At 42.5% G+C, this 11,394-nt stretch overlaps 1 long non-coding RNA gene across 1 annotated transcript; it reads right to left on the reverse strand.

The window, feature by feature from the left end:
- Positions 1-303: 303 nt before the first annotated feature.
- On the reverse strand, positions 304-8,318 carry LOC309653553. The gene is made up of 4 exons (XR_014259246.1): positions 8,130-8,318; positions 6,898-6,995; positions 2,829-2,904; positions 304-442 (listed from the first exon to the last, which is right to left on the reverse strand). It is a non-coding gene; the product is annotated as an uncharacterized lncRNA (long non-coding RNA).
- Between the last annotated feature and the right edge of the window lie 3,076 nt (positions 8,319-11,394).

The raw sequence follows: 11,394 nt of genomic DNA on the forward strand, positions 1-11,394 counted from the left end.
GAGGGTACCGTGATGGCCCCTAAGGTAGGGGACTGTGTCTGGGCCTCCGACGTTTGTGATGAAGGGGAGTCGAAATGGAATCTCAATTAACAAGACATTATTTTAAGAATTTATTTTAAGTGAAATAAAACACACGTCACATACCCTTTACCATCATCACCATTTTAAGTGCACGTTTCTGAGGCATCAGATAGATTCACTTTCTCGTGGAGCCATCACCACCATCACTAGAACTTTTCGTCCTGCAAAACCAAAATTCCACAACCATGAAAGTCTCATTCCCCATTCCCTCCCACTGCCCCTGGCACCGATATCCACTTCAGTCCCTGAGTTGTCGACTGCAGGGCACCCACTGGAGTGGAATCCTGCAGTGTTTGCTGACGGGTCATTTTGGAAGAGCTGACTTTCAGTCTGAAGCTCTGCCTGTTCGCATCTGAAGAATCTGCATTTAAGGAGAGGGTGTATGAGGAAGGGGGTGTATGCGGGACAAAGGTGTCCGGGGTGAAGGTGAGCCAGGACCTGACCAGCTGCCTTTTGGGTCCTCTGGTCCCATCTCTTGGTCTGTGCCTCATCTGCATCATCACTGTCCCCGCTGGCACCGCTGGGGTGTTGTTGTCTGAGTGAGAGTCCCCTGGTGCCCCTGCTCTCCTCCCCTCCTCCTGCTGGTTGGGGAGGGAACTGCTTGCTGTGTGGTCTCTACTCCTGAGGCATGAAGGACCCTGTAGCATGGACCTGCAGAGTGTGGGGTGTGGTCCCAAGAGCATGGGGCCCACATAGGACACCACATCGGGCCGTGACAAGTGCTAGGGCTGCCTCATCACTGACAGGGAATGTTGCCCAGATCCTGCTCCAGAGGGCGTGGTGGGTGGCCTGGGACCCTAGAGGCCCCATTCCTATACTGGAGCTTGGAGAGTGCATCCCCATGGGCTGCAGATTCACCCCATATCTCAGACATATCCCTCTGTCCTGTCTTTGAACTCAGGAAAACGAGCTCTCTTGTCCACAACATAGGCCGGGTCCTGTTGATATTAGGATTCCTTAAGTTAGGCGTCCTGGGATAGCAGCTTCTTTTAGGCCTGAGAAGGAACAACTCCGGTGTGTACAACAATTTCAGATGAAACTAATATTCAATGACTATCCCTAACTACTCGGTTGTTGACTTTTATTAGGCATTATTCTCCTGGTTTTACCTCTGATGTGGGGATTACAGAGGAGTCAACATTTAAATCTTCGTAATCTGTGTATTTGTAGCTTCAGTATCTTTACTGACCCATAGTTTTTTTATGGTTTGGGAAGAGTTATTGATTTCATGTATCATGTAAAGGATTCACAATGATGATAGGGCAATTAAGATTACAATAATAGCTAGTAAATTGTTCACATTTTCTCTACCTGTGCATCTATTGTATGCCTATGAGTTTAGATGTCAATATTAGTGAAATGATATAGAGGACTAGAGAACTTATTTTAAAAATCACTATTAATGTGTGATGAAGAAAATGTAAAAGTTCTTCCATAATCGGTGATGTTGTATCTTGAGAGCCTAGATGAAATTGATATGCCTTAGTCATATACAGGATTTTAGCCTATCATTTAACTTTGACAAAGCTACATCACTTTTTACTTTTATCTCATTTATTGAGGAAGACATAATTGTTATGGTGTTGGCTTGAAACTGGTTGAAAAGGACTTGAGTCCTTCCTTATTTTACATTTACATAGGTAGGATCTTGAAACGTAGGATATGGTGGAGGACATCCGTGTAACCATTCTAGGTTAGGAGTAGCAATTCCCACTGCTAAGACTTCTTGTTTAGACACAAATCCTTTTCAAAGTATGAAGATTATTAGCATTACTGCTGCTACTGAGATGAATGAGCCTAAAGACAAAATATTTCATGTTGTGTGTGCCTCAGGGTACTCAGACTAACGTAGTGACATCCCTGAGAGGCCACGAAAGTGCTGCAGGAAGTCATATTTACTACTACAAATATACTTGTGAAGTGAATTTTTGCTCATGCTGAGTTAACTGTATAACCTGAGAATAGTGGGAATCAGTGTAGAAAGCCTCCTATAATAGTGAAGACTGCTCCCATGGACATTAGGTCATGGAAGTGTGCTACTACATAGTATGTATCCTGGAGGACAATGTCTGGGGATGAGTTGACTAAGATGATTCCTGTCAAACCACCTACTGTAAAAAGAAAAACTAAAGCCTAAAACTCATAATATAGTGGGAGGTCATATAGTATTACCTCCGTGAACAGTTGCTAACCAGGGACTTCCCTGGTGACGCAGTGGTTAAGAATTCGTCTGCCAATGCAGGGAACACGGGTTCGAGCCCTTGTCTGGGAAGATTCCACATGCCGCGGAGCAAAAAGCCCGTGTGCCACAACTACTGAGCCTGCCCTCTAGAGCCCGCAAGCCACAACTACTGAATCCCACGCGCCTAGAGGCCGTGCTCTGCAACAAGAGAAGCCACTGCAATGAAAGGGCCGCACACCGCAACGAAGAGTAGCTGCCGCTCACCGCAACCAGAGAAAGCCCATGCGCAGCAACCAAGACCCAACTCAGCCAAAAAAAAAAAAGAAAAATTAAATAAAGAGTTGCTAATCAGCTAGATACTTTTACTCCTGTAGGGATAGAAGTAATTACGGTAGCTGATGCAAAGTATGCTCCTGAGTCCACAGCTATCCCTATGGTAAACATATGATGGGCCCACAAGAGAACTCCTAAAAAACCAATGGACATGACTCATACTATTCCCAGATAGCTGAAAGGCAATTTTTGTCCTAAATAGTAGGTAATGCTATGTGAGTTTATAACAAACCCTGTTAGGCCATGAATACAGACTTCAGGGTGAGCAAAGTATCAAAAGAGGTGTTGCTATAGGATTCGGTCTCCTCCTGCAGGGTCAAAGAAAGTAGTGTTTAGATTTCTATCTCTTAACAGCATGGCAATTCTGGCTGCTTGGACTGAGATTGGTAATTATAGTAATATGGCTATAGTTGGGGAAGATTAAACAAATAATGGTGTTTGGTATTGGGATATGACTGCTGGTTTTGTATTAAAGACTATAGTAATAAAAGTAATAATACCAAGAATTGAGGAGACACCTGCTAAATGTAAGGAGAAAACAGTTAGGTCGACAGAGGCTCCTGCATGGGCCAGATTGCAGGCTAGAGCTGAATACACCGTCCCACTGGTACCAGAACCAGCTTCTACTATTGGTGATATGAGTAGGAGTAAGAATGATGGGGGAAGTAGTCAAAAGTTTATATGATTTATTGGGGGAAATGCTACTTCAGGTGTCCGAGTTATTAGTGGCCCAAGTCAGTTTTCAAAGCCTGCAATCATAACGGGTACAGCTATAAAGAAAATTATTACAAGTGCAGGGACTGTTATGACAACCTTACAGATTTGGGCATCTCCAAGTAGCGGTCCAGGTCAGCATAGCTCAGCCTGGATTAATATAATTAAGGTGCTGCCTGCTACTCCAGCTCAAGCACCAAATAGTAAATATAAAATGCCGATATCTTTGTGATTTGTTGAAAATAATCAGCAGTGTATGAACTGAGGTAAAATGACTGAGTTAGCATTAGACTGTAAATCTAAAGACAGAGATTGAGCCCTCTTTCTGGCAAACCCTGTGGTGAATCAACAAATTGAATTGTAACTTCAGAGAAGCAGCTTCAATTCTGCCAGTGATTATCCTGCCTTTTTTTTTTTTTTTTCTTTTTTTCTTTCTCAAATGAAGGAGAAGTAGACTGAAGCCAGTTGACTAGAGGATTTGCCTGTTAACTAAAGTTTCCTGGGGTTAAAACTCATCAATCTCGTAAAGATTTGGCTTCAATACAGTGTTTGCTTTACATTCAATTGATGTAGAATAAAGTCTTGCAATCCTTATTTTTAGGAATTAAGTAAATTTCACTTGTTTAGGGTTTTGAAAGCTCTTGGTCTGAACTAACCTAAATTCCTAGTCCAGCACCGATAGAATGGGTGTTGTGTGTAGTAACCGTGTGGGTATTATGATTGGTAATGATAGGAAGGTTATTTCTTTGTATGTTCAAATTGTTTTGTGTTTGTGTTGTTTAATGAAGGGAATATAGTTAGTGATGTGGAGTATGTTAGCTGCAAGTAGAAATATATGCTGAGGACTGCTATGATGGCTATTAGTGTTGGTAGAATGATGTTGTCGTTTTTGTTATCTCTTGGATAATTATTCATTTGGGTAGAAAGCCTGATAGTGATGGGCGATGTCCTAATGATACTATAATGGTGAGGAAAATGATTGTGATGGGAGGTGTTTTATCTCATGTGTGTGATAATGATACTCTTGTAGTACATGATCTGGGCATAAATAAGAAGAAGATAGTGTTGTTATGATATAAATTAGTATGTTTAGGATTGTTATAATCTGAATATACATTATAAGAGCTGTTATTCATCCTATATGGGCAATTGATGAGGAGGGTGTAATATTTTCCAGGTGAGTATGGCGAAGTCTGCCTCAGCCTCCAGCTATGATTTATAATATCACTATGATTAATAGTATATTTAGGTTGATGGATGGTGACATGTGGTATAAAACTGATAGGGGTGCAATTTTGTCATGTTGATAGCATCAGGTCTGCTGTTCATGGGATGCCTCGTGTGACTTCAGGCACTCAGAAGTGAAATGGGGAAAGTCCTACTTTTGTGACAAGGGCGATTGTCATGAGGGTGGATGCTGCTGGATTAAAGATTCTTGTTATTCATTGTGCTCTTTGACCAGAGTATATTAGATTAATGATAATAGCCATTATAAGTAGTATTGATGTGGTGGACTGTTTTAGGAAATATTTGTTGGATGCTTCTGTAGCTTATGGGTTCATGTTTTTTATTAGAATGGGGATACCATTAACCAGTGTGAGCTTGTTATACAATTATATTTCCTGAGAAAATGGTCAGTAGAATGATGGTAAAAACAATGAGAGTTTATTAGCACAGGAAGGATATATAAAAATATTTTGGGGGTATGGGCCTGAAGCTTACTTAGAGAACTTTACTATATAGCATGTGGTGTAATGTGGTAGGTAGCATGGAGAATGTAAAATTATTAGGAAGAATTCAATTCCAGGAATAAGAGCATTGAAACCTCTGTGATTTACTCTATCAAAGTAACTCTTTTGTCAGACATATTTCTTAAATTTGTGGTGGGTTGCCTGGTATGATGACAAGTAGTGAAAACTCTCATATACATAGGGTTAATGTTAGTCGTAAAAAAACTTTTTATAAGAGATGTATGCGTTGATCATATCAAAATTGTAGGTAGGAGGCTCAAATTCATAGAAAGGAGATTGTTAGATGTGTTTAATGATGACTTGGGCTGTATATAATTCTGGCACCTAGGGATTGTCGAATGCTCCTAAAAATAGATTGCTGGGGAAATGTTTATGATAGGGAAATTGACATATTCTCTAGGAGGGACGGGGTGAATGGGCCTGCTACATTTTCTACATTGAAGACATATACAGGTTTTGATGCTACTTCCGTTTAATCAAGTGGGGCTTCGTTGGATTTCGGCTACTGAGGAGATAATCAAATTCTGGGTAGGGGTCAGGAGAAAATTAGTCATAGGTGTTCTTGTGTAATAATTACTGTTGAAAGTGTAAATGATCCATTTATCAGTAAGACTGAGAATAGAATAACTGCTACATTACTTCATATGAGATGATCGTCTGTGCTATTGCTCCTAGAGCTCCAGTGAGTGAGTATTTTGAATGTGAAGTTCATCCAGATCTGAGGATGGAGTAAATGGCTAGGTGTGATATGGCTAATAGAAATAATATGCCTACATTTATATTAATTAGTGGATAAGATATGGGAAGAGGAATTCATGTTGTGAGAGCCAGGGTTAAGGCTAGCATTGGGGTTAAGGCTAGCAAGAGAAGCCACCGCAATGAGAAGCCCGCGCACCGCAACAAAGAGTAGCCCCCGCTTGCCGCAACTAGTCAAAGCCTGCGCATAGCAACGAAGACCCAACGCAGCCAAAAACAAATTAATTAATTAATTAGTTAACTATTTTAAACAAAAGTACTCTATCCTTCTGTACAGCTTCTCTGGGAAGAACAGAGAGATGGCGTAGGAGAGTGAGAAAGACCAATATTTAGTGCACATCTCTCATGCAGCTGCTCTGCTGGCTCAGATAGATTTATCCCCACTTTACAAAGGAGGAAATAATCTCAGAGAGGTTTAGTAATTTTCCCAAAGCCAAACAGCTATGGAGTGGCAGAACCAAGATCTGAACCAAGTCTGTTACCTTCAAAGCCTAAGTCCTCATCACAACAAAACTCAATTAATATTTACATTTATCGAATTACATTGCAACCTGGCGAGTTCTTGGCACAATCCTGAATAAGAGTGAGAAAGAAAGAAATAGCATTGTTCCTACAGTCAACCCAAATTTTTGGAGCAGCTGCTAGATGCCTGGCCCTTTTTGGGGTTCAGCAGTGATCAAGACAGGAAGAGTCCTGCTTTCATGAACCACGTAGTGGGGAGGAGAGACGGGTGCAACTTGGGTGAGGGATTTCACCTTGCTGGACCTCTGTTTTGTCATCTGGAAAATGGGATGGGTGTTCCTCATTTTCTGGGATTGTCCAGCCCTCACATTCTCTGATTCCATAAGAAGCATTTGTTTTCCTGTTTCTTTAAAATTCATTCAGGCCGTGAGCTGTGATGAATGTTGTTAGCTGCTCCCCAAATCACTCTATTCCCACCCTTTTCCTGTGATCAGGTCTTTCCAGAAACATGACTCACAGTCAGTCAAGTCACAGAACCTAAGGGGCACCCAGCAGAAAAATTCCAACCCTTGCTTCCCAGGAGCTCTGCGGTCTACCTGCCAGGTAAACTTAACTCACCTGGCACAAGGTGGCCATCCCTGGTTTCACATCAACATGATCTCAGGCACAAACCTCCTTGTTTTTCCATTTTGTCTTTAAGTTACTTGTTGAAACAACTGCACAAATATGACACAGATATAAAATCAGGCATCTTCTGCCCCCAGTGCCTACTAATAAATGATTTTCTGCCACTTTAATGATAAAGATAGAACATTTCAACATTCTGCTACCCTTATTATTTGTCATTTTTGTTGATATTTCTATTGACTACATCTTTCAATATTTTAACAATGGAACATTTATTTAGGGTGTTCCAGACCCAGCCTTTAGTGGTAAAGGTTTCGTTGCTATATTTCTATTATGTTTCCTTTCAAAATCATTATCCTATTTAAATGGATTAAGTCAATTCTATAGGCATTTATCTTATCATATTGATGAAATTGATACATAGAGGGCAGTAGAACAAGTTGATTGGACTTGAGAACCTCTATCAGCACAGTTAAGTATAAATATTATCTATATGTAAACCAAAGTACAGGCCGAGTGAGATTCTCTGACTTTTTTCCACTGTCTGCCCCTCAGGCCTGTGAGAAATGGAATAGTTCTTGCCCTATCAGTAAACAAAGGATGTCACAGTCTTCAGCACTTGCAGCCCTCCAATGTGAGCCGGCGGGCCCTGAGGCACCCAGGATATGCAAATACAGAATGCAGGCCCCAGAGAGCTGAGGTGCATATCAAAGGAAGGAATTCAGAGAGCCCAGGCAAAGAAAAGCGCCGCATTCCTCACCTTGGGAGAGCTGGTTTTCCTTAGTTAACAATCACCTTTGGATGTTCCCCATTACCTGCGCCAGTTCCCTGCCCTGTCCCCTCCCCCCGGTACTTTAGCTCAGGGAGGAAGGAGCGCAGAGGGACTCGGCTGAATAAGGGGCCTGCGCGCCTCGGGAGGAGTTTTCAGCCGCTTTCCCCGCAGTCGGGAAGAGGGGCGCTGACGCTGCAGCCGGACCCTGCGCCTCCCTTGCCCCGTTTCCCCTCAGGACGCTCAGGCCGACCCCCTCCTCACGCCCACCAGGCCTCGCGAGCCAGGACGAGGGCAGGGGCGAGAGGACGGACCGAAGTTCCCGGGGACCAGACGCTGGAGGCCGCTCTTTCTGCACAGCAGCGGCGGGTGGCAGCGAACCCCTGCCCCTCAGAAGCTGGTCTTGTGCTGCCGCCCGGGCACCGGACCAGGCGGAGGGTCGGCGCCCACTTACCCGGCCCGCCGTCCCCGCGACTGTCATGGCTTCGGCCGCCGGGGCACCTCCAGAGCCGGCAGCCTCAGTGAGGTCGCCCTCCCCTCGGGCTCCGGGGCAGTTCCGTGAAGGCGGAGGGAAGAGACGCCGCCTGAGCCGGGAGTTCCAGCTCTGAGGAAACGCGGGCTCTGTTCAGCGCGCAGTGGGTGGGACCGCTCTGCCCCGTGGCCTTCCGGGAGGGAGCGGGGCGGCGGGGGAGGGAGCCGCCAGGAGCGCAGGGCCCCGTCGGGGGTCCTGGAGGGGCGGCCCGGCCTGGGGGCCACGCCCATTGTGGCCGCAGCCCAGGCCTTTTTCCTGGAATCCTACACAAAAAAATTAGAAACATACACAGTCTATAGTAAATACTCACAAATGATTGTTGCTGCTGTGCTCACTATTCTATTAAAGGTGTAAATCCATAAAACACTTTAAGTTCAAAATTAAATGTGAATTTTTACCTTTCTAATTATGTCTCTGATATTCACAGTTGTGGTTAATGAATCAGAGACTGTGGCATCACTAGTTAAAAATGAGCTTGTTAAAAAAATAGAACTCAGGCCCACCGGACCTACTGAATCACAATCTGCACTTTTACAATCTCCCCAGTGTACTCGTGTACCCATGAAGAGTTGAAAGGTACATTTCTACCTCGACAGGTCTTTTCTCTATGAGAAATACACACATTTTATCCAGTTTGATATAAATAAAACACTCAAAAATGCATATGCCTGTGTTGAAACCATCATTTTATCATTTCTTTTCCAGACAAGTATAGTCTCTATATTGGTTTTGTGGATCACATGCCATACTCTTTTATTGTAGTTAGAAATAAGGTAGAGAAAGTTACTTTGTAAAAAAAAAATTATATATATATATATATATATATATATATATATATATATATATATATTAGTGGATAATTGAAGAGACTCTTCTAAATTAAAACCTTCTCTTAACTTGCTGTTTCCTTCTTGGGTCATATTATGAACTCTTCCCGTGGCCACATGGCATGTGTACGTTTAATTTCAGGGACTGCTGACATTCCAGGATGTGGCCATAGATTTCTGTCAAGAGGAGTGAGAATGCCTGGACCAAGATCAATGGGAATTGTACAGGGATGTGATGTTAGAGAAGTATAGGAACCTGCTCTCCTTGGGTGAGGATACCTTCCTTCCAGAATTCCTTATCCAACCACAGGGTGTGCAGTCCTTCATTTGTAGAATATCTCCTGGAATCTTCTGCTTCCTACAATAGGGTTTCAGATTGCAACGTTTCAGGAAAGATTGGGAGTTTGTGGGTATAATTTTTTCTTATTCTTTTAAAATTGCAGCCTCCCTTTTAATATACTTTGTAACTGCTTGGGATGTGTCTATATGAACTGTGTACTATATGCTTCTGTTATAGTCCTTACAATATTTTATTGCCTTATTTTCTCTAACAATTTTCCATGGATTCTTTGGGCTTAAGGTATATTAAAAGGGAGACTGCGAATCTGGGACTTCCCTGGTGATGCAGTGATTAAGAATTCGCCTGCCAATGCAGGGGACCCGGTTCGATCCCCGGTCCGGGAAGATCTCACGTGCCACGGAACAACTAAGCCATTGGGCCACAACTACTGAGTCTGCACGCCACAACTACTGAAGCAGGTGTGTCTTGAGCCCATGCGCCATTTATTTTTTGGAGAATAAAACCACTTCTGAGTGATTAAAACTTAGGCCAGCTAGTCAAAATGCTTTATCACCTGTTCTTCTAAAACACTGGTCAATGGAACAAGTTTTACTAGGGATTACAGTGTAATTGTATTCTGGAGTTCATATGGGCAATATGGTTTATGACCTTGATGCTGGATCACGACATTTCAACGGTATAACTGCTATTAATTGTCTGTTTGTTCAACGATTACAGTCTCACGTGATCTGAGTTCAGACTGGAGTCATCCTGGTTGGTTTCTGTCTATTGCAGATTTCTTCCAGTATGAAAGGACAAGAGCAATACGGCTTCCTTTACAAAATGTCTTCAAACTAAATGATGATATAATCTACATTCAATTAATTTATACATACCCTACTGTAGAACAGGGTTCGTTACGCTGGCAGAGCCCGGTAATTATGTAAAACTGAAACTTTTTCTGCACTGGTTCAAGTCCTCTTCCTAAGAATATGTTTATAATCAACATTCTTTCACAAATTACCCAATTTAATTCACCATAGCATTCCTCATATTAACCAAATGGAAAATCCTAGGCTATATACAAATCCAGAAAGGGCCAAAAATCATCAGCCCCCATGGATGATTACAACCCATTGCTGAGGCATTCAAATTACTTATTAAAGAACCACTATGTCCATCAACATCATCAATTTATATATTATTGCCCCAATGCTAGCCATAACCCTGCCTCTCACAACATGAATTCCTCTTCCCATATCTTATCCACTAACTAGTATAAATGTAGGCATATTATTTCTATTAGCCATATCACACCTAGCCATTTATTCCATCCTCAGATCTGGATGAACTTCACATTCAAAATACTCACTCACTGGAGCTCCAGGAACAATAGCACAGACGATCATCTCATATGAAGTAATGTAGCAGTTATTCTATTCTCAGTCTTACTGGTAAATGGATCATTTACACTTTCAACAGTAATTATTACACAAGAACACCTATGACTAATTTTCTCCTGACCCCTACCCAGAATTTGATTATCTCCGCAGTAGCAGAAATCCAGTGAAGCCCCACTTGATTTAACAGAAGTAGAATCAAAACCTGTACATGTCTTCAATGTAGAGAATGTAGCAGGCCCATTCACCGCGTCCTTCCTAGAGAATATGTCAATTTCCCTATAATAAACGTTTCCACAGCAATCTATTTTTAGGAGCATTCGACAATCCCTAGGTGCCAGAATTATAGATTCATCTTGTAAATATAGTTTTCTTTAAAAAATAATTTTTATAGTTTTACTACCTTTAAACAAAATGTACTCCATTGCTGTGGAATATTCCTTCATAGGAGCGTGCATGGTTCATTTCTGCATCCGTCTGTGATGGCCTTCAGGTTCCTTCAGGTTTGGCTCCTGTGGCTGCAAGTCCATGTCCGTGTGTCCTGGTGCAGCGCTGGTGGGTTTGTGTTCAACTGGGAGGAGCACTGTGGGTCTCTGTGCACGGACTTCGCTATCTGAGGCCCGATTGCTTCAGAAGTGGTTGCATCCCCCCGTTGCGTACCAGGCTTTCCATTGCTCCAC

This window comes from Balaenoptera physalus (assembly GCF_965194825.1).
Source record: "Balaenoptera physalus genome assembly, contig: HAP1_SCAFFOLD_578, whole genome shotgun sequence".
Classification (NCBI taxonomy): Eukaryota; Metazoa; Chordata; class Mammalia; order Artiodactyla; family Balaenopteridae; genus Balaenoptera; species Balaenoptera physalus.